General features: G+C 36.9%; 1 long non-coding RNA gene across 1 annotated transcript; it reads left to right on the top strand.

Annotated features, from left to right (window-relative positions):
- The first annotated feature begins 12,856 nt into the window (after positions 1–12,856).
- On the top strand, positions 12,857–18,318 carry LOC126375759 (uncharacterized). Its single transcript, XR_007567645.1, has 5 exons — positions 12,857–13,040; positions 13,560–13,838; positions 15,799–15,983; positions 16,279–17,116; positions 17,321–18,318. It is a non-coding gene; the product is annotated as an uncharacterized LOC126375759 (long non-coding RNA).
- Positions 18,319–25,541: the final 7,223 nt, after the last annotated feature.

Here is a 25,541-nt window from a genome sequence, read left to right as displayed (position 1 = left end):
TTTCTGACTATTGCAAGGACTATTGATAAACTTTCGATACCTATTATTAGTTTATTTTTTATTAACGATCGTGGCCTATCAATACTTGAAGGGCTTGATCAAAAGCTCATTGTATACTTAGGCGGTACGGTTATGAGCAATATCATGTACCCACTTTAGAACCCTGTTGCACTATCATATTTGACATTTAATGAGACCTACGGTTTAATTTGTCAAAAAAGTTAATGTGACATAGTTTCAAAGACATATTAGTACTCGTGACTGTACAGTACAGCTACCGGGGCATAGTATGGTGGCATGGACGTTATGGAAAAGCAATCGTTTTAAGAAAGAGTACACAAAAATCAGTCGCCGGAACCGCCACTAGTTTGTGTAGAACTGTGTTCTCTGTTTGTGGCCAATACATTATATACCAATACCTAACTATCGAATATTATCTATTACTTAGACTAAATCGATTTAGTTTTACTATTTTCAATATATTAAGTTAAAATTAATTGCACGAATAATAGTGTCCTTTTGTGGTGGCTATAATGTTGCCTGTGCTTAAACGCGGCGCTGATAAGTATCCAGATGATAATGTATTGGGTGAATTCGCTATGTACAATTGATTTGAATTATAATTTTAATTACCTAAAAAAATGCTGATATATATTTTTTTTACCACTGTTTGTCATCAGCGTAGGTAGAAAGATAAAATCTTAGAATACTGTGAAATCCGTGAACACCTGACATTGTGTAAGTTTAACTTATGTGCTTCGGGAGGCACGTTAAACCGTTGGTCCCGGAAATTTTGAAGTAAGAATGTAGTCGTTACCTATCAGGGACCTTTGGCTTTGGAATAAAAACCACGAAAAGAGGACCTAACTCTGTGGGTTTGTGGAGATTCTGCCCTTTGAGATGCCACATTGGAAAACGTAAACTACGCGTGCGTGTAGTTGGGTGTTCAAATTTTTTTTATTTATTTTTTTATATTTGTACACATCACAACACTGTTATGTAAATTATTTTACCACCTGTTTGTATTTTTATGTGTTCTCGCAAATAAAATGATTTGATTTGTACTTAGTCAAACAACTAGCCGTGCTGTAATCCTCTGACATAGCTCACGAAACAACTACATAATTACTTAAGTAAATATACTTTTTTGTTCAGGGATAATAGTATCTAGTACCAGGGATGATGGGTGCGGTCAATGATCTCACCATCCACATGAGATCCTAGATGAACTAAGGCTGCCTGTCCATTGAAGCGGAGCGAGCTTGCGGAGCGGTGAAACGGATAAATATTAACCAATAGGATTGCATAAAAACTCCGCTCAGCTGCAGTGGACAGAGATTGGTTAATCCTATTGGTTAATATTTATCCGTTTAACCGCTCCGCAAGCTCGCGCCGCTTAAATGGACAGGCAGCCTAAAGGTTTAAAAATGCGCTGACACCCCAACTGCAAATATGAGTAAGTTTGTAATACTTAGTAAAACCTTATGTTTTTTTAATTGTACAACTAACATTTTCGGATATTTTCCAGTCAATCCTTTTTGCCAAATTTCGAGATTCTTCTAAGTCTATGGGAAATACCCCGTCGTTTGATTCTCAAACGAAATGTATGAGAATAGATACCTAAGGCTAAAAATGACTCTATCTTTACTTTACGTTGATTTAGAAATTTGATGTTTTTTCACAGCTTCAAGGCACCGCAGACATAAGTCATCATCCCCCTACCATTACTCCGTTGTCCACAGGGTCCGCTTACCTAACCTGAAGATTTTTTTAACAGGTCCGGTTTTTTACAAAAGAGACTGCCTGTCTGATCTTCCAACCCGCGAAGGAAAATCCAGCGCAATACAGGTTAGGTCACATACCTCCGAACATGCATTTCTCGGGATTGTGGGTTTCCTCACGATGTTTTCCTTCACCGCTAAGCACGTGATAATAATTTATGATCCAAACATAAATTCGAAATCAAATTCGACAATTATTGGTTTAGGCCTGTGCTGGATTCGAACCTGCGACCTCGAAGTGAGAGGTAAGCGTTCTACCACTCGGCTACCACAGCTCACCGCAGACAAGTATTGAACACTAATTTCAACTTGATACTTCAACGCGTTCCCGAGAAAAAGGGCATTGAGAGACAGACGATAGAGATATAAAAATAAAAAACTAAAAAAAAAATATTTCCATATTGGTGCTAATTCCTGTAAATACCATCTAATTTTATTTTAAGTTATATCTGTCATTTTCTTATCCGCCGAAAAGGAAAGGGACGGGTAATCGACAAGCATAAAATTTATGGAACACACGTCAATTTTAAGCACAAATCTAAACTAACCGTCTAAAAATTTTACGTCAGTCAATAACCCGACACATTAATTTACTCATTCTTCCTAAAATTAAGAGCTGTGAATCATCCGTCCCTTTCCTTTTCGACGGATATGAAAATGACGGATATAACTTAAAATAAAATTAGGCGGTGTCTGCAGGAATCGGGGCCATTACATTCATTACACACTGCTAAAAACAATAAAATTAAAAGGGTCAATGTAAGGGGTGTCAGAACCGTAAAAAAATAAACGAATTATTAGGTTGGTATTTATGAATTTATATTTAGGTGGTTGTCGACGAGGTGGCTTCAGTGGTGCTTGGCTTCGTCATAAAGACGTGGCTTCTGTTGCACCACATTTCGTGAAGACGGACAGTGACATACCAATAGTAGGTGAAGTCCGTATGCATAGCCGTCGCTCTCGCATGCAAAACGATAAAAGGGTCAGGCCAATAGATCTTCCCACTCCAAAAATAACCCCGTTTTGGATTATAATGATCTTGCCATGTCCATATATCGTGAATACCTAAAAAGTAATTTAATTAGGTATGTTGAAGTACTTAGATGCAAATAACACGCACACGGTAGAACCTCTCACTTTGAGGTCGCACCTTCGAATCCCGCACAGGCCTAAACCAATGATTGTCGAATTTGTTTTGGAATTCACGTTTGAATCATAAATGATTATCACGTGCTCAGCGGTGAAGGAAAACATCGTAAGGAAACCCATATTCCCGAGAAATGTATTCGGAGGTATGTGACCTAACATGTAGGTATTGAGATGGTTTTCCATTCGCAGCTTGGAAGGTCAGACATGCAATCGCTTCTGTAAAAAACAGGACCTGACAAATCTTCAGGTTAGGAAGCGGACCCTGTGAAAAATGGGATAGTGCTAGGGAGATGATGACTAAAATTCTCGCCCCGGCACGCGAACGCAGTACCGGCTCTATGAGTATGTGAATGCTATATCTTACCTAACCGTAACCTGCGCATCTTTATGTAGAGATATGCAAATCTGTAAGCTACATCCGACCGGCTGAACAGCGGATGGCTCTCCATCTCCCTTATCTTATGTCGAGCCATGAAAATAAGTGTCAACATGTTGTCTGCCGTCTTCCGTCCTATGGTGTAGTCCATAGCGTCCCTCCAGTCCAAGTATGGCGGGTTCCTGGGCACGTGGTACGCGTGGGGCAATTGTAGCCTTCGCGTGTTGTTAAACATTCTAAGTGTTTGGTTCATGTTTAATTCCAGTTCCTTTTCACTGGTGTTGTTATATTCGGAAGCTAAGCGGTCCAAGTTCTTGTCGAACTCTTTAAGGTCGAGCGTTTCTAGATCGAAAACGTATTTCTTATCATTGAGCATATTGTTGTCCCGTCGTCCGGATCTGCGGCTGTTTGGACGGATGCCGAACAAGTCCGTTATGTTGGTGAACTTTACGTCATCCCAACCAATAGAGTACGCCGCTAACGTACCTAAAATATTGTAAGAAATTGGTGCTAATTCCTGTAAATACCATCTAATTTTATTTTAAGTTATATCTGTCATTTTCTTATCCGCCGAAAAGGAAAGGGACGGGTAATCGACAAGCATAAAATTTATGGAACACACGTCAATTTTAAGCACAAATCTAAACCAACCGTCTAAAAATTTTACATCCGTCAATAACCCGACACAGTTAAGTAGACAGCACGTCAAACGGATTGCATACCAGCGACGTACCTTTTGATTCGCCCGGGTCATTCATTCATTTACTCATTCTTCCTAAAATTAAGAGCTGTGAATCATCCGTCCCTTTCCTTTTCGACGGATATGAAAATGACGGATATAACTTAAAATAAAATTAGGCGGTGTCTGCAGGAATCGGGGCCATTGTCAATTAGTAGGCGAATTTCAGAGCACCGGAAGTCAACATCTATCGTGTTACCCGGAAAATATCCTACAATCTATGTCTGTTTGCAAATATCTAGTTGGAGCTTATGTATGTAACCAATTTAAGTATGTAACAACGTAAAATTATTTATTAAATACTTACTTTAGTTGTACTACGCGGAGGTTGCCGTGTTGCTTTTTAATTGCACCGGATATTTATTTGCAACAAACAATAGTTTCTAAGATAATTTTGCGATGTCATGATTCCACGTAGTTTATTGCATTGGTATTTAATATTTATAATGTTATAAATATCTTTAATTCTGATTTTATGATTATAGATACCTACCTAGGTATTATATGGATTTAGTACTTACATAATAACATGAAGACTGTGCAACGCATTGTTTAATGGCATACTAATAATATTCACGCTTAGTAATTATGATGCTCTTAGGTTTTACGCCAATTAATTTTTACCTAACCTTCCTAAGTAGGTACTTATGTAAACAGTTTTAGTAGGTATTTTAAAATGTATGACAATATAATTGCTCGATACTGGTAGGTAAAGTAAGATCCGTGCTTCGGTAGGCACGTTAAGCCGTTGTTCCCGGTTACTACTTACTGATGTAAGTAAGTAGTCGTTACATGAGTCAAGTCAGGGGCCTTTGGCGGCTCAATAGTAACCCTGACACCAGAGAATAAGATTACTGATAAGTAGGTAGTTAGATTAAAAGGCCCAGCGGTCTAGCGCCTACCGTTTGGGATTGCTATGCGCGCGGCGCGAACCGACCACATTTATCTACGATACGAAGATAGCCTTCGCTACGTCAGAACCCGTAGTAGGTATCTGCCACGCCGCGGTAAACGGCTCAATACATACATAACAAACATAACATAAACAGCCTATATACGTCCCGCTGCTGGGCACAGGCCTCCCCTCAATCAACCGGAGGGGGTATGGAGCATACTACACCACGCTGCTCCAATACGGGTTGGTGGAGGCGTTTTTACGGCTAATAGCCGGGACCAACGGCTTAACGTGCCCTCCGAAACACGGAATCATTTTACTTTTTCGGACAATCAGGTGATTCAAGCCTGAAAAGTCCTTACCAAACAAAGGACAGTCTCAGAAAGTGATTCCGACAATGTCCCATCGGGAATTGAATCCGGACCTCCAGATCATGAGCTTCACGCTCTAACCACTAGACAACGGAGGCTGTTAGCTCAATACATAATTACACACAAATTTGGTACCGCACCGAGCGTCCCGTGCAGGAAACGAGAAATTTAATAAAATCGCTCTGCGCTGCTGTACGAACAGCAATAATGTCAGGGTTTTTCACTATGTCACCCTGATACGAGAGAACATTGATGTAAATATTAATGATTATGTTACCCGGGAGAATAATGATTGCGTAAACAATTTCGTGCTTCGGAAGGCACGTTCAGCCGTTGGGCCCGGTTACTACTTACCAAAGAGTCCATAAAGGAACTACTTACTCATGTAAGTGCTTGGTCGTTACGTGCATCGTGCTCATGACTCATGACAGGAGATCGATCAGCTGGGATTGGTCATCCAACTGACAACCCACGCGATAGATCTCAGAACTCGATAGATAGAAGATTATAATAATAATAATTATAGAAAGCCTCAATTCTGAACACCTGCCGGATAGTTAGAAAGTTCCTCCAAACAGAGGAATGCGACACATCCACAACAGTTGCAAATCCATAATACCTATGTTATTTACTTGGCGCCAGCCCGTAAATATCATACACATACCAGCATTAAGCTGAGATAACATTAACCTTACAAGAAAATAATAATATCTTTATTTGTACTATTAAAGCCTTAAACAATGAATGAATTAAGTTTTTAAAATAAGACCTATTTGATGGATATTTTTTTGATAGGTATTGTTTTTGATATTTTATAATTTGATTGAAATCACGCCAAAAAGAAAATAAAAATAAGATATAGTCTATAGATAGGATAGTCTACTTTTTGGTGGGAACGGCAACGGGATAGTTGCTTTCTTCATTGAATAATCTAAATAATTAATACGAAGTGGTGTTTTGTGGTTAATGATCGCATTAAGTTAGTCGGAAGACATTCGCGAGTGTTATTATATTGGAGTATTCAAGGAACAAAGTGTATCTGCCTATTTTCGCTTTTTGCCAGGAAGCCGCTTCATAACTCGAAAGTTTATGCGGGCTTTTGAGTTACTCCTTTGGGGTCGGAGTAGGAGTCTACTCCGAGGGTGGGGGCTTAGGTTTCATCATCATCACCTTTCATCATTTCATTAATCATCAAGAAAAAAAATACGTCAGACATGGCTGTATGGGCATAGTTCCCTTTGCCTTACCATTCGGGGAAAACAAAAAAAAAAAATTGAAAGCCGAGCGTCCATCATTTTATTTTTATTTTATTTATCAAAATCGAAAACTTATTATTTATGGACCGTGCCTTTATTAAGTGACTTCGTTTTCTTGGTTTAATAATTATTCTTCTGTGTTTTATATATTTCCTATCTCTTTCTCTGTGGTCTAATATTCTAGTAATTTTGGCAGCGTATAGCTCCATTGTTGTCAAGTGTGGTCTGGTCGGTTTGCATGTTTCAACAAAATAATCTTAATTAAACACACGTAGTATCTATACATTCGATGTATATTTGAAACACAAAGTAACATAATTATTGCCCGTTTTGAATTAGGTTATGTTTTCGTGGAGCGGAATTTTAGGTTAGCGTTAAGTAAAAGTGTAGAATATAAAACAAAAGTAATAAATAAAAATGTGATCGTCACACCGTGAAGAGTGTTCAGTGTTTGTACATTATGCTATCATAATATTTCAGTTTTATGGTATCAACATGATGATGATGATGGTATCAAACAAAACTCTTCTCTATGTGTCTTTTCCTTGTTTCTTTGTACTTTGTTTGTTATGATTTTATACTTCTCAAGTAGTGCTCGAGTTCTGACTTCATCCATCCATTCAGATGATTATCCTCATATCAGGGATTAGGCTCTGTCAATAAGTTGTTTTGTGGTCCTGTTGTACCTACATCAGAAAAAAAGTTTCATCAATATCAATCAAGCATATGTTATTGGAAGTATCTACTAGGCAGAAATTTGCACAAAGAACCAAATCTTAATTGTGATAGAATTCCTTTTGTTATCAAATACCTAGGGTAAATTTTGGCAGCAATTTTGTTAACAGATTATTTAATTAGGCATGCTTACCTACAGCTAAATCTTTACAATGATTTAAAGATAAACATTGAATAGTTCTGGTGTAAATAACTTATTTAAAATAAGTCAAGGGTGTGTCAGCCTAAAAAATATATAAAGTAAAATACCTATAAGTATAAAGCAACAAACTTACCTGACAAGAAACCAACATCTCAACAGAAATACACTTCATACAAATTCAATTAAATTGCACAAACACCTACCTATTTATGCAAAAAGACAAAAAAAAAAATATTTGAAAATGAAACTAATTTATTGGTGTGTTTAGAACTTGTTGTGGTGTCTTAGGTGAATTGACTATGCATTGAAATTGTTAGGTTAGGTTATGTCTCTGTAGGATAATACATTGGGATTGAAGAATGGCCTTCTCAATCATTTGGTTTTCAGTCAGTTGCTGTGCACAGTTGTTTGTAATAAAGTTGTTTAAAAAAAAAAAACATACCACTAATTCAACTCCTCAAAAGGGTCCCTATACCTTTCTTCACCAAGAGTACTCCATAAGTCAGTCAACGAATTTTTTCTTGTTTTGATCTTGTCTAAATGTTTTTTTAGCCCTCGCCTTGGTTACTGCGCTAGGTGTGCCTCCTATCTGGTGCCACAAATCTGGGGTCATTATAATTTAGCCTTTTGTGTTTGTAGCCACATTCTGAAAGGCTCCAAAAAATAATGTGGATGATGGAGCTCACCTCTATATTTTTTGTATTAAGTAGTGACGCCAATACTTCTGTAGTTCGCACATTGTCGGGACACACTTCCAAGCGCAGATCGTCACTTGTCTTAGATTGTGCCAATATGTGACCTTTTATAATGACGACCTCTGTTTTATTTCCTTTTTCCAAACTTCGAATCATCAATCTGACCAATTTTCCCTGCGCCACCAATATTTCGCATCTCATCTTGGTGCTCAATTTCATACACAACAATTGCTTCTCGATAATAAATGTTCACATAAGAATGGCTGAAGCTACAGAGGTCAGCTCACTGTCTTCTGCGTCTGTTCCGGTTGGTAAAACCATAAAAGGTTGTCTTGTTGCTGAATTACGATATTGGAGTACCAAATCCGGAGCTGGTTCCGGAGTTAGTGTAAAAACAGTGCCTAATATCTTTTATTAAATGAAAAATAGAATCAACAAAGAACTTATTGAACGCCTGGATTAGTTACGGTGGATGTTAGTGTGCTTATTACATTATATTTTCAACAAGTCTCACTATCATAAATTTACTGTACCGAATGTGCCAATCACGCTCGCAGCGTTACCCCGTTGGATGGCGAAGGAAATATGCTGCGCTAGGTAATGCCCGGACCGGGAGTCGCCACCTTGCTCCCATAGCCGCTTGCCCACCTCTCTGATAAAGCTTAATAATTATGTAGGTAGGTATAAACATGATACGTCTTCGCAAGCACGATATCTCTTCCTCATGGTGTTCCTTTCAAATTCTTCACATCTGATTCCTTAAAGTTACCTTAGTTAAAAAATGCCTAGGAAATTATTTTTCTACAATATAAAATCTGTTGACGGTATTTCTAATCGCGCAAGTTTCAAAATTACACAACGGCGTCATATACAGTTGGCTGTTTGTGTTCTTTAATAATTTACATTACATTTTTTTACAGTTATTATTTTTTATTGATTTTATGAAAAAAATATTAAAATTATTATACCTACTGTATTAAAAAAAAACTTCTAATAAAAAGTGGACCGTCTAACGCCTTCGTCTCTCAGAATAATAACTAAAGCATAATAGAAGGAAGGCTAGAATAGCAACAGAACTCTCTATTACCTACTCTCTTACTTTATCTTACGCAACCGGGGTAATCTTAGACAAAGACAGAGACAAAAATTGTTTCGTAATTTCGTAGGCTGTTACTGGTTTTTCATTACCTAGTGTTATGATTTTCACTTCAGTAAATGTTGATAAAAATAATCTACATTTATTTTTGCACTATGCAAAAAATCAATTTTGTTAGGGGGTGGCTGGTATCAGTCTTATGATTCGTCTTGAGATTAAATTCTCTGAACCTATTAAAGACAAGTTCAAGTTTTTCCATGTGAGAAGAAATATCAGAACTGTCGATTTATTTTCTAAATACTTTTTTACAGCCTCTATAACTGTGCCGAAACATCAATCAAAATACCTCTAGCTTTAGCCTGCGGCTTCGTTCCCGTTAAATTCGGGGTAACACGGTTCTCCTTTCCTAAGGTACGAATTTTTAGCTTCCTACCTTGAAAACTGTGAAAAGTCCCTTATAAAATTTCACCCCTTGAAGAAGTTGGGGCAGATTTAAAAAAAAATGATCCATGTTTTTTTTTTATGTGAGTCACAAATAGGCCGCATACCAATTTTTAGCTTCTACCTTGAAAATTTGGAATGCTCAATACAAACTTCCACCTTCCATTTTAAGGAAGCGGGGGTTAGATAGAGACAAAAAGCAGCCTATGTCACTCTCCATCCCTTCAACTATCTCCACTTAAAAAAATACGTCAATTAGTCACTCCGTTTTGCCGTGAAAGACGGAGAAACAAACAGATAAACACACATTATATGGATATTGATACTTAAGAAATGATAAAAGGTTTTTTCTGTGTTTAATTAAACGCGTGTGTAAATGTAGGTTACTTGACTTTTGAGCCAATTTAGTTACTCGAGAATGAATGCCCTCATGGTGGTATAAGAAGTATGTGTAGTTTCTTTACTTTTATTTATCATAAAATTAAATGAAAATACCAGTCTGTAATTTTATTGCTTTTTTCGTCATAACATCAGTCATTTTTAATTGAATTACTTTTCGAACAGTAGGTACTTTTGCATAGAAAAGCAATTAAGAATCAATAGTACAATGCAAACATTTACGTTTATTTTTAGGTTTATCAACATTAGAATATAGTTTCAGTAGTCATTGCAAAAAAAAATGTTGTTTAGTGAAATAGTTCAGTATATAGTATGTAAGTATCATCACATAAACTTTAAATTATACTAGACTAGCTTATGCCTGCGACTTCGTCCGCGTGGCGTGTTATAAAAGAGAGATCTTTCAGTGTGTGGGAGTGCATATCAAATTTCAAGGGTCTAACTTAAACGGTTTAGATTTTTCATACAAAAGGATTTTCCCGCTAATTTCCGTTCCCGTAGGAATTCCGGGAATTCCTTTCTTAGTGCACTTCTACGGTACCTATGCTACGTCCCTTCCAAATTTCAAGTGCCTACGTTTAGCCGTTTAGGCTGTGCGTTGATATGTCAGTCAGTCAGTTTCTCCTTTTATATATGTTACTGTAAAAGCTCGAAATGCAGTAAATCCTAAGATATTCCAGTCAAATCTAAGATCTACTGATTCCTAGTGGTAAAAGGCTTTCGATTTGAACTTTAACCGCCATTCCGTTGGTAAATCTTAGGATTTATATTAATGGCACGGTAAATGTTGAAAAGCAAATCAATGCACTGAGCATGTCATAACGTGCTCAGCGCATTGACTTGTACTATATAATACAGACACCTTTATAGTACTATGTACCTATTTCTAATGGTTTATTAAAGTAAATAATTAAAAATAACTCATTGTTTTATTCCTAAATCCAACATCTACCAGCTGACAGTGGTAAAACCTAGCATATACTGAATTCAAATGGTAAAAGCTCGAAAAAATCGTCGTATTTTCAGAAATACTTACATTTACCAACTCATATCGGTAAATCCTAAGACTTACACTTAAATCTTAAGATTTACCGTAGTTCGAGCTTTTACAGTAACATATACATATTTAGAAGATTCTGTATGATTCGTGACAAAAGGGCATTTTGAAAAAATATTGGCTTTTTGTGAACGTTAGGTAGACGCCACTGGGATAAATAGGAAAAAAAAACATTTCTCAAGTTTTCTTAGATGTGTTGTTGTTTTACATTTTGAACAGGTAAATCCAATTGTTTAACACTACGTACAGACAAAGTATGCATATTACTGTCAATAGCACTACAAATATTAATAGTCATCACAGTTGATTCACACACAAGCACATTGTTGTTCCACGCGCCGATGCGCATATAAAAACGCAGTCGGGTAAATGCGCAATGTAATGAAATTTCAAATTGCAATATTGCTTTTTTTAGATGAATTGCAACCATATGGGCTTTTCAGATCCTTCTGTTTCCCTTGGCCCTACCAGTCGAGTCATGGGAGATTTTTCTTTCCTGTGACACTACTATTCTCATTGGTTAATTACACTCGTACATATTTGTTATTATTTTTCTGTCCCTTTTACGTTTCTGTTAATATGTGATTTTGTGTAAGTTTTTTTTTCTTCCTTCTGTGTTTGTATTGTTACTGTGGCGTCCTCCAATAATAAATACTTTCTTTCTTTCTTATATTATTAACCCGTGAACTGGCTCATTACCGTTGACACTAGATACTATTAGTTGGTCTATGATGTTGAATTTGCAAAATGTTTACCTATTTTTGTAATCTCCCAAATACTTAAAAGAAAATTGAAAAGAGAGAACGCTGCTGTTAATCCAATGATACGTTTTTGGCCTTTCCTTTTATTGCATCCTAGTGCTTTTGCCTTTCTTCAGATAGCCCTCGTCCAATGGTAATAACAACCTTTCAATAATACGTTTGGGCAAACTTCCGGCAAGGCGTTAGGTAAACGCTGCGAGCTCAAAATCAAAATGAAATATCTAAATATCTGAGGAGACCAGTTAGTTAGGCAGCGCTGATTTTATAATGCTAAATAACAGATGTTTATTGAAAGTAAGTAGGTACTTACTTTTATTGTAATGGTGCCTGGACATTTACTTTTTTTAAAGGATGAACACTGCCATATTGATGAAATTTTTAAAGTTTCGCAGCTTATGGTATTGTTGACCACAATATAAGACTATTGTCCCACCTCTATGCTGCATGAAAATTAATTCGTTAAACAGCGCTGTGTCGCAGGTTCTAAGTTGGTTTACAGTAAATAACCTAGTTCTAAATGTTACGAAAACGAAGTGTATTAAATTTGTTCCACCAAACGTAAAGAAAGTAAATAATAACATTAAAATTAACGACGAAATTTCGTTGAACACACCGTTTTCTTAGGAATTACTGTAGATTCAAAACTAAAAAAAAAACTAAAAAAAAAACTAAAAAAAAACTTAAAAACTGTAACCTGGAAACTGACAGAAGGCAGCAGTAACTATCAGTACTATTCAGAGGCAGAGTACAAGGGTCCTAGTACGGCTTTGAAATAGTCTACTTTGGGCGCCATCCCACTCGAGTCGGACAGAGTACCTACTGCGGAGCGGATGGCAAGAGGGAAACCACTGCCGTATTTCACCCTAAAAATGTAGCATGGAGAATGCTAAACCGACAAGAGAGTGGCTCTTAAATTATTGATATGAGAATATCTTATGTGCTTTTTTATAGGGCATAGTATTTTTGTCAACTTTGAAATATCGAATGCTCGGAAGATGAAAATGCGGTTACGGAGGCACGGTTATCTCAGAAATGGTTATGCTGGAGGGGGATATCGTGGAAATAATTATGCCGCAAATGGTGATCCCGGGAACGGTTATCCTGGATACCCTGGAAATTATTATCCAGGGAAGAGTGCCCTCAGAGCGTACGTAACTTGAATTCTTTGATTGTAATTTTAGAAGGTACCGTGGATAAACTGAACCTTCTTCTTGGCGTCTATTCTATTATAACACTCCTATTATTACAGAATTATTTTTCATTCTTTTGCCGCCTTAGACCATGCCCCACAACCATGCCATGCAAGGTATATGTTTATGCCGTTTTAACGCATGTTCCTTGAATATTGCACAATATGTATATGTACACGTGTATTATTCCTTACTCTATGACTAAAGTAAGACCGAAGAGGGTGAGGTTAAGCTAGCCCAGCCGCTGGTGGGGAGCGGTGATGCTGATCTATACGTACCTATTATTATTCCTTATTCTATGCCCATGTACTATCTTACACACGTTGTTACTTATATTTTCGCGGTTATTAACTGGTCTTCTTCTTTCGTGTCGAAGAACGTAATTTATAATTTATCAGCCCAAAATGCTGCCACGGCAATAGCGCGGACGAAAGCGTTTAACTGGTCACAAGCTAACATTAACATTATTTTTCAAGGCCTCCGGCTGGTGGCGGGTCAATGTCAAGGGGTCATGATCCTCCTGATAACGACGGTGGTGGCCCAGGAGGCGGCCAAGGAAGAACCAGAGATATACTAAAAAGATTGAGACAATACACAACTCCTATAGAGCAGCGCTATAGTCCCAATTTTGGATATGAACCGTATTGGGAAGGAGGCGATTGGATTTTGGAGGACTTTGAACGAGCTAAAGAGAAAGCAACGTCGAAAAAAGTTGTAAAAATCTGCGGGGATGACTGTCCCTACATGTATAGAGAGTATGTACGCTATTTTGTTTTAAACAAATACTAATCATTTTAACGGTACAAGTTTTTTGGTTTCATATCTAAGTACTTACACTTTTTTGACATTTGATTGACATACTTTTATTTTGGAATGAACTTATTAGGCCAATATCTTTTTTTTAACATAACATAAGCTCACGACTATAGCCCAGAGGTACATCCATCGCAAGATGAACTAAGTACCCACACCTAACAGAGCTGTTTTCCTTTTTTACCCGACTTTGGCAAAGCAAAAGGAGGGTTGTATTTTTGACCGCTATGTATGTACGTATTTATTGTGGTGGGCTCTGATGTAGCTGGCGTAACCAAACTTCGACCCGGGATAGATATTTAGGAGTCGCCGTCGCCGGATACGGTTTGGACGACATGATGATGTACGTAGTATACATGTATGTAAGTATGTGTGTATGCACGTCTGTTCCAACCGAAGTTCTAAATCTCTGGTCAGAATTTAAATGAGATGTCACTCCAGTTTGTCCAAAGAGTTTGCTTATGGCATACGACCACGGCTGTCTTCTAAACATGACTATTCGGAAGAATGTCGGAGAAATGTTTCTTGTGATTTTTCCGTAATCCCGACGGTTTTAGTTTTAAAACTTATATATTTTTTTGTTTTATTGTTGTCTATTTGTGAACATATACATACATAAACTCACGGCTATTTCCCACCACGAAACGAAACCAACGAAACAACTACCTTTATTTTAACGAAATCAATTATTGTAATAGGTAGGGAAAAAGAGATATTCTCGCGAAAAAAACGTGAACCCTTAGTGTATCAGACTTATTGCTTGGTGGCTCCTGATAGTAGGTAGTAAAACGAAATAATAATGAGAAAAGCCAAAATATAATTTAAAAATGTAGTAACAGCAAGGGAGCACCGCAGAATGACAAGACAAAAACGTATCAAAATTAAAACAAAAATGTCATTCCATGGCAGGCCGGAGATCAGCCAGTCTCTGCCCAACTAAAGAGTTCGCGACATCCTGGGCCCTCAGTGCGAAGCACTAAGTCCTTTGGTGCAATTGACTGATCTACCGGCAGACGAATTAACTTCACGTCGGGCGACGCATTGACGCCCCGCTTAGGAGCGTAATATCCATGACCCTCACTATACCGTCCGCACCTGGGTCAAGAGTCGCCACACTGCCTAAAAGCCAGCTGTCCCGAAGCAATTTGGGGATGGAATAAAGACGACGTTTCCCTGATGTATATTCTGCTTCGCCGCTGGTCGTTGCGCCAAGCAAGACAGATACTCTTTTATTCACCGCATCCAAAAATGGTCCGCCAATCGTAGCGTGTGTGTCCAATTACATATTATAAGATCAGAATCGTCGAGTGGAGAACCCAGGCAAGAGGTATTCGATGATGACTCCCAACACACATAGGTTAGCGGGCGTGAATTGATGAGCGCCTCCGCTTCCAACAACAAAGTGAAGAGGATGTATTTCCTCGAAGCTACTTCACGAAGAGTTGAAAATAGAGCAGATTTGACCGATTTCACAAGCAGCCTCCCAAGAATGGCGTCAAAGGTGGGATAAGGCCACTCAATTTGATAGTTTGCTCCAAATTGCTTTAGCTGGTTTGAAGCACCGACGAATGCTGTGTAAGAAAATCTTAAGGACCAAAAATATATCTGGCTTATTGCTCGGCCGCACGTGACAGTAGGTAATAAAACGAAATAATATGAGAAAAGCCAAATTATAATGTAAAAATAAAGTAACAGCAAAGAAGCACCGCAGAATGATAACAGAAGACAAAAACATCAAAATTAAAACAAAAATGTAATTCTATGACAGGCCGGAGACCAGCCAGTCGCTGCCCAACTAGAGTCCGCGACACCTTGAACAAATGTTAAATTGACCTTCAATGAGTTTATCTATGATAATTACGTTGAATTACTGATTCTGATTTCTGTCATTTCTCTTTTCAGAGTGGGACAAGTGTGTACCCTGTACCCTTACAACGACCCCGCGTATTTAGGTCATAGCTGCGGATACTACCACTGGCATTTTAATTGTTATGGATATTACGATGACAAACACGATTACAGAACATTCCCAACCTATTGTGAATTTTTAGACAAAAAATGTAAACTCAGAAATGAGAAGTTCGGAAGTAAGTTTCGTTTTAACAGGTACTTACTAAATGCATTATTGTCCTTATTCATTCATGCTGGGAACGATTAATTACTTACTTACATTACTTCACACAAAAACGTCAGAAATAAGTATTAAAAATTACGAAACAGTAAGCGTAATAGTTGCGTGGTGTATGACCCTGTTTAGTGGTATTTTCACTGATTTTTATAGTCGATCCCAATTCTTAATAATGCTTAGTTTGCGTCTCTATCTTCACAGAGTAATATAAAAAAATTTGGATTCGCATTTATTTAAGTGCTTTTTGCTTTCAGGAATAATTTTCATTCATGTAGGCAAGTGTCTGAAAGATGAAGAAGCAATGCTAGAAATGAGACCGGAATGGTTAACTTATGATGCTCCTCCAATGACCAGATTGTCTACGTACATCACAGGAATTTATAATAGATTTGTCTCTTACAATGTTACTACGGATTGGCCGTTTTACGATTACACTACAACCACATAGATTACTATCAGAATTGTCAAAAGTGAGGATTCAGGCTTGAAGGACATGACAAAATCCTCATGACAATATAATCATGGTATTCTGAATGCGAGCCATTGACATATATATATATATAGGTTGCCTGGAAGAAATTGCTGCATGAGCAATAAGGCCGCCTGTTGTGCTTTTCTGTATATGCTGTCCTCAGAACAATAACTAAAGCATAGAAGGAAGGCTAAAATAAGAATTCAGAAACTATAAACCGGCTCTCTTCTAGCTTACGACCCAAACTATGAGTGAGAAAAGGACAAATGATTCGCTCTTTGCTTCATTTTTTCCGAGGTTGTCACAACATGAAATGTCATTTGGACCTATTGGACTCATTTTAACTCGGCCAAATACATAGTAACATACATAAGAAGATTTTACTTATATTTACCGAACTATTTGACACGGTCGCGTGAACTTTGTTTACGAGTGTCTTGTGTTCAGATTGTTTTAAGTGATAATTTAACAATATTTTTCCAAATAAATGGAAAGAAGCTTTTATTTATATCAAATAATTGAGTGTCTCGACTCTGTGACATTATGTCTTGTGTGGTATGGGGCTGCAGCTCACATTCAGGAAGAAAAGAAAATAGCCAACAACTTCTGTCGTTTCATCGGTAAGTTTTTTGTAATTTTCTAGTGAAATGTGAACTGCTGAACAATTTTAGGAAAGTAATATGTTTTGCTGAATAGATTTGTAGCATAAAATATTTGAGATATCCATTATATTATACGTTTCATCGATGAATACGGAATTGATTTGAGGTTATGTTGATTGTCCATAGTGATGTACTAAAATTATCGATACTTTTAATTTTTAGATTTCCTGTAGACGATAACAAAGAGAAAGAATGGATAATTCGCATTAATAGACGAAATTGGATTCCAAATACATACATACATTGGCCTTATACGTCTGTTTCAGACGATTTATGACGTCATTGCCTCGAAGAAATGCACTTTCTTTCTTTTTATTCCAAATAAGTACAGCCGTATTTGCTCGAAACATTTTACTGCGGATTCATTTATGTGTGTTCCTAATTCGAAGTGGAGACGTCTTCGAGACGATGCTATTCCTACATTGAACATTATAGATCAGACAGATGAAATGGTAATTACGGCCGAGCACCACACACCCGAAGTCTCGACGGCAAAAGGGACAAAATTGTGGGTCCGTGTTAAATTCCCATATTTCGCCAGTTTTTGGGTAGCGGCCCACTCGGCAGCCGGCCCTGCAAGCGCAGATCGCGTCCCACAATAAAGCACGCCCCCTCTCCTAGGGTATGAGCGTGAGCCCATCGGGCCTTTTACCGTCTGTGCGGGTTAGACCCGGCGGTTCCAATTTGCACGGCACGTCGATCAACACCAGTGCACGGCGGATGACATCATAAATAAATTCGAATATTACAAAATACTTACCGATGAAACGATAACAGTTGGCTATTTTATTTCCTTCCTGAATGTGAGCTGCAGCTCCAAACTAATATAAACCAGACAATATAATCCAAAAATGGTTAGATACTTACCTATCAGAGACAGAGTCTCCTTTCATCAAGAAGAAGATAATTGCGTCCTACAAAAATAAATCTTGTAAAAAAAATTATCGACATTAATTGTAAGTAAATTTAATTTTATCGACATATACTAAAGTGAAACCCAACACTAGGCAATGAAAAACTTGTGACAACCTACGAAATTACGAAACAATTTTTGTATATGCGTCTTTGTCTAACATTACGCCGGTTCCGTAAGATAAAGTAGAGCAGAATTATAGAGTTCTGTTGCTATTTTAGCCTTCCTTCTATGCTTTAGTTATTGTTCTGAGATGCTGTCCTTATCTCTGTATTTTGTGTCCATTGTGCTCAATAAAGTATTTTATCTATCTATATAATGTTACTATAGTGATACTAGATGCCCATTGCCAACTTGAAAAACTTGAGAGCAGATGTGTCACACGCTAAATATGGTAAAGTCCCATTAAAAGTACGTGAAAAGTACACATTATGGTCTTACGCGGATCATAAACAAAATGATTCCACTTTTGACAAGTAAATTTGAAACATTTGTGTTCAGATTATCCAGTATAAAATTATGTCCCACGATAACATTCAAAACATTCTATATTAATACATTCAATTGCTTTCTTGCCCCCATGCTCTACAATAAATTAAATAGAATATTATTATTTTACCCGCAAAATTATTACACGTGTAAGCAAATACTGACAGTTTGGCTAAAACAACAGAACTATGACAAGGTTGAAAATTTGTTTGTGACAGTAAAATAAGAATGGTCTGATGATTGTTTGTGATGAACCAAGGAGGTCCCTGTTGCTCTATGCTCTATGTTTGTGATGCTTGCTTATTGTTTTCCTGGTCCATATACTGCGCTTTATACTCACTCTGTTTGTTACGCATTGTATTTATATTGTACACAAGGAAGGGACTAGTATCTGAGATACAGGCTCGGCCTAGTTCAGATACTAGTGAACACTAGACTAAGTTTATAATGCGTTACTTATACTAAGAAATTATGTCTGAACCCTGTTTTAAGTAAATAAAGTTATTAAAGTTAAAAAAAAAAAAAAATTAAACCGAAGTAAATATAGGCGGGGCGGCCAATATGGGCAATTGTTTCACAAAAGCAACACAAAATGTTTGTGTTATTGTTACACAAAATGTAACGTAAAAAAAGTAACCTATTGTTGGTAAAGTCTGATTCATAGTGGTTACCTACTGAAATAGCCTAATTCTAAAAAATAAAGAAGATTGCAAGGAATCTTTTAATATAATATTCAAAAGGCTAAAATTTAGATAGGATCAAGACCGCAGGTTAAGCAATATTGAAATTAAAATGTTTTGTTTTTATCTTCGGGCTTAATTTTTTCTTCTTAAAAAACTAACATTTAATTTTCTTGTTATAAAAAAAAAAACTCAAAAAGCAACAAAAATGTCTTAAAAACTGAGCACAAACTATCAATAAAAGACAAACAGAAACATGTGTTTGTTAAAGAACACTATGGTAGCAAACTTATAACTATTAAATTTTTTTACAATAAACAAAATCGAAATCATCGTTTAGGATATTATATTGCTTCGCTTGATCTTGATAAATCAAATGTATCTATTTAACTAGGTAGGTACGGAAAAAGTGGGAACAATGTCGACATCATAATTGACTCTGTATTATGTGTATTATCAGGTGATATTAAGCAGAACGATATAGGCTGTTGATTTTTGATACAAGACACCTGTATGTAAAGTAATTTGATCTTTTACAAAATGTTTAGCCTGAACTTCCTGGTAGTATTACTCTTTTATTAGTAGTAAGTACTCTTTTATTAGGTGTATCGTTGTTTTCGTCATAATTATTCTAATAGTGAATATCATTATTTAGTTCATCTGTCTCTTTGGTCTTGTTGCGTTTCAGGTCCTTCATAATAATTTCATATTTCCTATCCAATGCTTCAAGTTTTTCGTTTTGTCTTCATACTTTTTTTTTAATTTGTAAACGCTTTCATCAGGGATTTAGGTTTTTTTTTTTCAATTCTGTATTTTATTTCAATACGGCGTTGCAAAAATTTTAAACTAGGTCGGTAATTTTTTTTGGCGGTGTTTTGAGATGTTGATGGCTGGTGTTCCTTTTATCGCTCTTCGCACCATTTTTTCCTATGTTCTTCTTTTTGTTCTTCAGTTAAATTTGCTCTTTTGGTTCGATCTTTCTAATGATCTTTGATTATTTTTTAGTTTTAAATCTTGTAATTTCTTGGGGGTATTTTTCTCGGTGCCTTTTCTGGCGTTCTGCTGCAGTGAGCGGCATTGTCTTAAAAAAAATTGAAAACACAATCTCAAAAGGTTTCATTCAACTCTTTTCGTCAATAAATAAATAAGAAATATCGTGCGACGTGTTATTCACTTTTATGAGGAAAGTTGTTCAGCAGTTGGCCTGTTAGAACATACTCTCAAATTGATTAAGGTTATAAAAGAACTAACTGCCGACTCGCGGATGCATCCACGCATTACAGTTTTACCGTGGGAATGAGATATTTTCCCGTGTTATTTTACAATATAGTCTACGTTACTCAGGGTAAATGTAGCTTTCCAATAGTAAAAGAAGTTTTTTAAATTGGCACAGAAGTTGATTTTATTCATTAACAACATCTTTCCTCTAATCAATCAATAATTATTTATTGCGAAAAGACATAAGTATAGGACATGTACCTACAAACGAATAAAATAAGCACAATATGCGGCCTTATTGGTAAACAGCAATTTCTGCCAGGCAACCTTAGGATGAAAAAACAATAATAATAAAAAAATAATAATTATTTTATAATATTATTGTAGATAGGAAAAAACGGCCAACAATTCGGTGGCAGTGGAACAATTCGGTCGGTGGAGCAATGTCCATGCTACTTTTTAAGGAAAAAATAGGGCAGTGGTTTCCCACTTGCCTTCCGCCCCAGCTATCTTCTTACGTCTTCTATTTACATTTCGAGTTTTATATATTTCTCAATATACTCTAATGGCCTTACAAATACAAACTTAATATTCCATCCTTTTTTCATGGTTATACTAGGAATATTCAAACCTAGTAAAAGTCAAGAGTAAAGAGAAAATATTTTTCTACAAATAAACTCAGCATAAATCTTACATACATTATCTTTAATTAAAACTGGCTCTAATTACTACCGTATCTTAAATAATATTATTTAACCTACAAGGTAGACTATTAGCTGGGCCTTTCTGGAGATTGAGACCCTTGCCACAATTGAATTTACTGACAATGCTCATAAAATTATCTGCGTAATTTGTTGTCTCGTTGGAGATTCGGTGGGGTTTTGCGATTACCACTTCATTGGCAGCACAAATTAGAGCCCAAACTGTAGGCGCCTTCTGTTTCATTTCGTCCAAGTTATTATCATCATCTTTTACTTCTGAATCAGTGAGTTTGCAGTGATAATACTTACAGTTGTCATGATGTCCATATACGTAAGAAGGGCTATTCCTTAAATCTTCTCTCATATTTGTGCGATTACTGTGATTCTGCATGATTATTTTTTTTGTGACCATTGTCAGTTTTTGTAGTTTGGCCTTTATTAGCCTCCGCCCATAAAGAGGTACTAACTTTTCGTTACCGAGTTCGAATTAAAAATACAAAACATCTTTATTCCATAAGTAAGAATTTTAAGCTTTGAGTCGTTATTTTTTTTGTTGAACATCTCTTTTGTCTAAAGCTTCTCAACCTGCATAACCGAGGAAAAGTAGCTGCGAAAAAATACTCGGCATAGCGCTCCAGCTGTTTTTAAAAACTGTTGTTATACAATTTCACTAACGTGGTCGCCTAATATCGTAATCCAAACGGTTATTCTCAAGCACTCCCGTCTAGCTTTTTTTTACAAACTACAGTTAAATTTACATGTATTTTTTTCCTTTATAAAAAAATATAAGTAAGTACTCAACAAGAACATGATAGCTCGCCTTGTATAGAGCGCTGGTGTAATTTTTAATGACGAGGTTTTTGAATATTTTTTTTGATGTATCGACCGTAGGATACCTTTTCTTTTAGTTGGGTAAATACTGAGGAGTCGCCATCGCCAACAAAGGATAAATGTTGTAGACCATGCATTTCTTCCGATTTTTTAAATCCTACTAGTATGGCTGCTCCATTCCAGTAGAAGGACTTTGGTAATTTTTGAAGCAAAAATGTCATGGCGCATCTTTGTTGTCTTTTATGTCTGTCTTTGTTGTCTCTTTTCGCAGGTCGATACGGTTCATCTCTGACTGAATCGTAGTCTAAACTTCTATTTTGTGGTGTTTAAGAAGGGCTATTGATAGGTGATAACGATGACTCATGTTTTTTAAACTCAGATTCCAAAAAAAAAAAAAAAAACAAATCAAAAAATCTATACACTTATGGATTAAAGGATTTACCTTTTGCACGAGCGATTGAAGTGGGTTCAGGTCAGATCTGGGTGTCTCTTACAAAAATTAATATACCAGTCCTCACCTGCGGTTCCATTTTTAAATGGATGAGGAATTCTGTTCTCTTCAGCGTAGCGATAAACCAGTTCTAGGAACTTTTTCTTCGTGAGGCCATAAAATAGGCAATCCATGTGAAATACGAGTTCCGCTTCTTGATTTGAATTGAAGACTGGTTCAAATTTGCCTAATCTTTTGCTAGCTGAACCTTACTTCACATGGCGCTGTAAGGTAGCTAGGGTCAAGTTAAATAAGTTTTATCTGATGAAGAAGAGCATGATTTAAAATTGAGCATCTTTCTGGGTTTTTGCAAAATTTTCCCAAATGACTTATTCATCGTACACATATTACTGTTCTAGGATTTACCTAAACCCAGTTCATTAAATATTTTTTGTTTGACATGCTGGTGGGCACCGAGTTAATAACGCCATTCATTTCAGTGTTTACTTATGGACTCTTAAGAACGTAGAATTATCCAAAAAAACATTCGAATTTGTTGATTTTTTTGAGGTATTTAATACCTTTGACTACTCGTGTGAAACCGGCCCTTACATTCAACGTATCTCGTGTTAGGTTGCTTTATGTTACTTTCAATAAAGACACCAAATTCACCTGCTGCGCTATTTTCAGGATACCGGTGACTATAATCAGTCACTCAGTTTGGAGCATATTTGTGTTCCTAAGTCTCCGTATCCATGATCTTTGGTGGGTCGTGGTCGGTAACATCAGAGTCAGAAGCCGAATACTCGCGTTTCGCGGGCTGACTGGGTATCTTGCTCGCCGCGCGGGTCCTTGGCGGACCGCCTCTGCTACAGTTTTGTAAAACTTACCAAAATGAAAATATTTACAATCAAGTAATGAACAACTTATAAATTACGTACAAAATAGTATATCTACACAATTTACAAATAAAATGAAATTAAAATCGAGAGCTACGAAAATCCTGCCTAACTTATTCGAAGGTTCCCGCCCTTTCTCTTTTTTATAGTCTATCTAAACGTCAACTTCCATATATAGGAGCCAGTGCACACGTCTCTATGCATCAGGCCAGTGTGTCCAACTGTATTAGAGAGGTGACTCTGGCCTTAAACCACGACCATTTCCGGCAAAAATTTATTCGGTTTCCTCAGACTCGGGGAGACCGAAGAGTTATAAAGCAGGGGTAAGTTGTAATAGGTCCACATTCATACATAGTCATGCCCAAAGTACGAAGTCCTAAGATGGACATTATGAACCGTATGATGACAGGTGATCAGCCGATCGTTCATTCCTATAATAGTACATCTTTTAGCTTCTGGCAATTATAATTTATTCAGTAGTTAACATTTGCTATAAGAAGGCATTACAGTGACGTAAACACATCTATGAATATGTATAACATATATGTAGGTTTTACCAGAAATTTGGAATGCCCGGCGTTTTAGGTTGCATCGATGGTACCCACGTTGCAATCGTCAAACCGACAGAGTATGAACATCGGTATTTTAATCGAAAAAGGTACCATTCCATCAACGTTCAGATAGTGAGTACATGCTTAATTACTGTGGTGTCCCTTTATAATAAACGTTTCTTTCTTTCTTTCTTTCTTAATTTTATTTACAAATAGTCATTACTAGAAATACAGAAATTACAAATAAACCTACTAAGATAACTGAAACTTTTTATTTTAGGAATCGGAGTACAATATTTTAAGTGTTGAGGCTGGCCACGGTGGAGGAGATCACGATGCCTTTGTGTGGAATGTGGAACAACCACGCACTGAAAACCCACCTCGGGCAATTACACCAAGCTCAAAACGAAACGATGTGGTTTAGGTCAGTTTATTATTTTAAGCAACTTACCCCTTATACATAGCCGCCGCCAATAGAACACAATTTGCAGTAACACTATGAAATCCTAACGTATGTTAGATAAAACCAAAATCTGTTTCAGGCGATTCAGGTTATCCGTTGCGGCCAACAGTAATGACACCGATTATACACACAGAGCTCGACTCCCCCCAGCGACATTATACGGACCTACATTGCCGGGTGCGTAACACGGTGGAGCGCACAATTGGATAGGAAGCTGCATTACCACCCGGTAACTGCAGGACTCAAAATAAATGCGGTTGTAGTACTGCATAATATAGCCAACCAGGCTAGGCTCCCAGTTCATGAATTATCTGTTGAAGAGTGGCGAAATGAAGCTAACATGCAGGTAATTAAATATAACTGGGTAAAATCATTTTAATATTGTAAAAATTTTTACTGAATTGTTTATCTTATAAGAGGAACCTTTTGGCGATTGAATACTTACATTTGATGACAGTTCCTAACAGATAACTAATAATAATGTTTTTCACACAAGCCACTTCAAGCAATCAGCTATCGGCCGGGGAATAAACGCGAAATGCACTAATCGCAAGGCTGTGGTCAGCGCGATAGGAACTTTTTTATATATTTTTAATACATTTTTGTTGCACTTGTTAATTGATATCGATGAACAAAATTAAGGAATGTTAAAACTTTAAAAAAATACTTGAATTTTCTGAATAGTGTGTGACATAAATATATTTCTAATGCAGTAGCTATTCGGCCAAGATTTTGGCTTGAGAACTTCGGATTGGGCAACATCAGCTGCTGCTCGTTGCATTTCCACTTGCGACAAAATCCTTTTATAATTTTTAATTTACTTTAGATTTCCAGCCATTTCGGGTTGTCGAAGATCGCGGAGTTGCTGGAGTATGCATTCCCGGGTTACATAATCCCATCCCGAAAATATTTTGCAAACAGCTTGCTGCCGTCAATATATGACCAAACATAGGCCGAAACAATGGATCGATCACCATCTGGAAGCTCCATCAGTGTGCCTTACGGTCGATATGTGGTCGTCCTCAGCAAACAATTCGTTTCTGACCGTAACGGCACTCTACATCAGAGAAGTGTGAGTTTCACACAGTGCTACTCGATTACACTCCAATAAACGAAGCTTACGCTTCAGCAAACATAGCGTCAGCTATCAAAGAAATAGCAGACGCATATAATATTACCGCCAAGATATCATTAGCGGTAAGTGACAA

This window comes from Pectinophora gossypiella, chromosome 19 (genome assembly GCF_024362695.1).
Source record: "Pectinophora gossypiella chromosome 19, ilPecGoss1.1, whole genome shotgun sequence".
In the NCBI taxonomy this organism is placed as follows: domain Eukaryota; kingdom Metazoa; phylum Arthropoda; class Insecta; order Lepidoptera; family Gelechiidae; genus Pectinophora; species Pectinophora gossypiella.
This window is presented reverse-complemented; position numbering and strand designations above follow the sequence as displayed.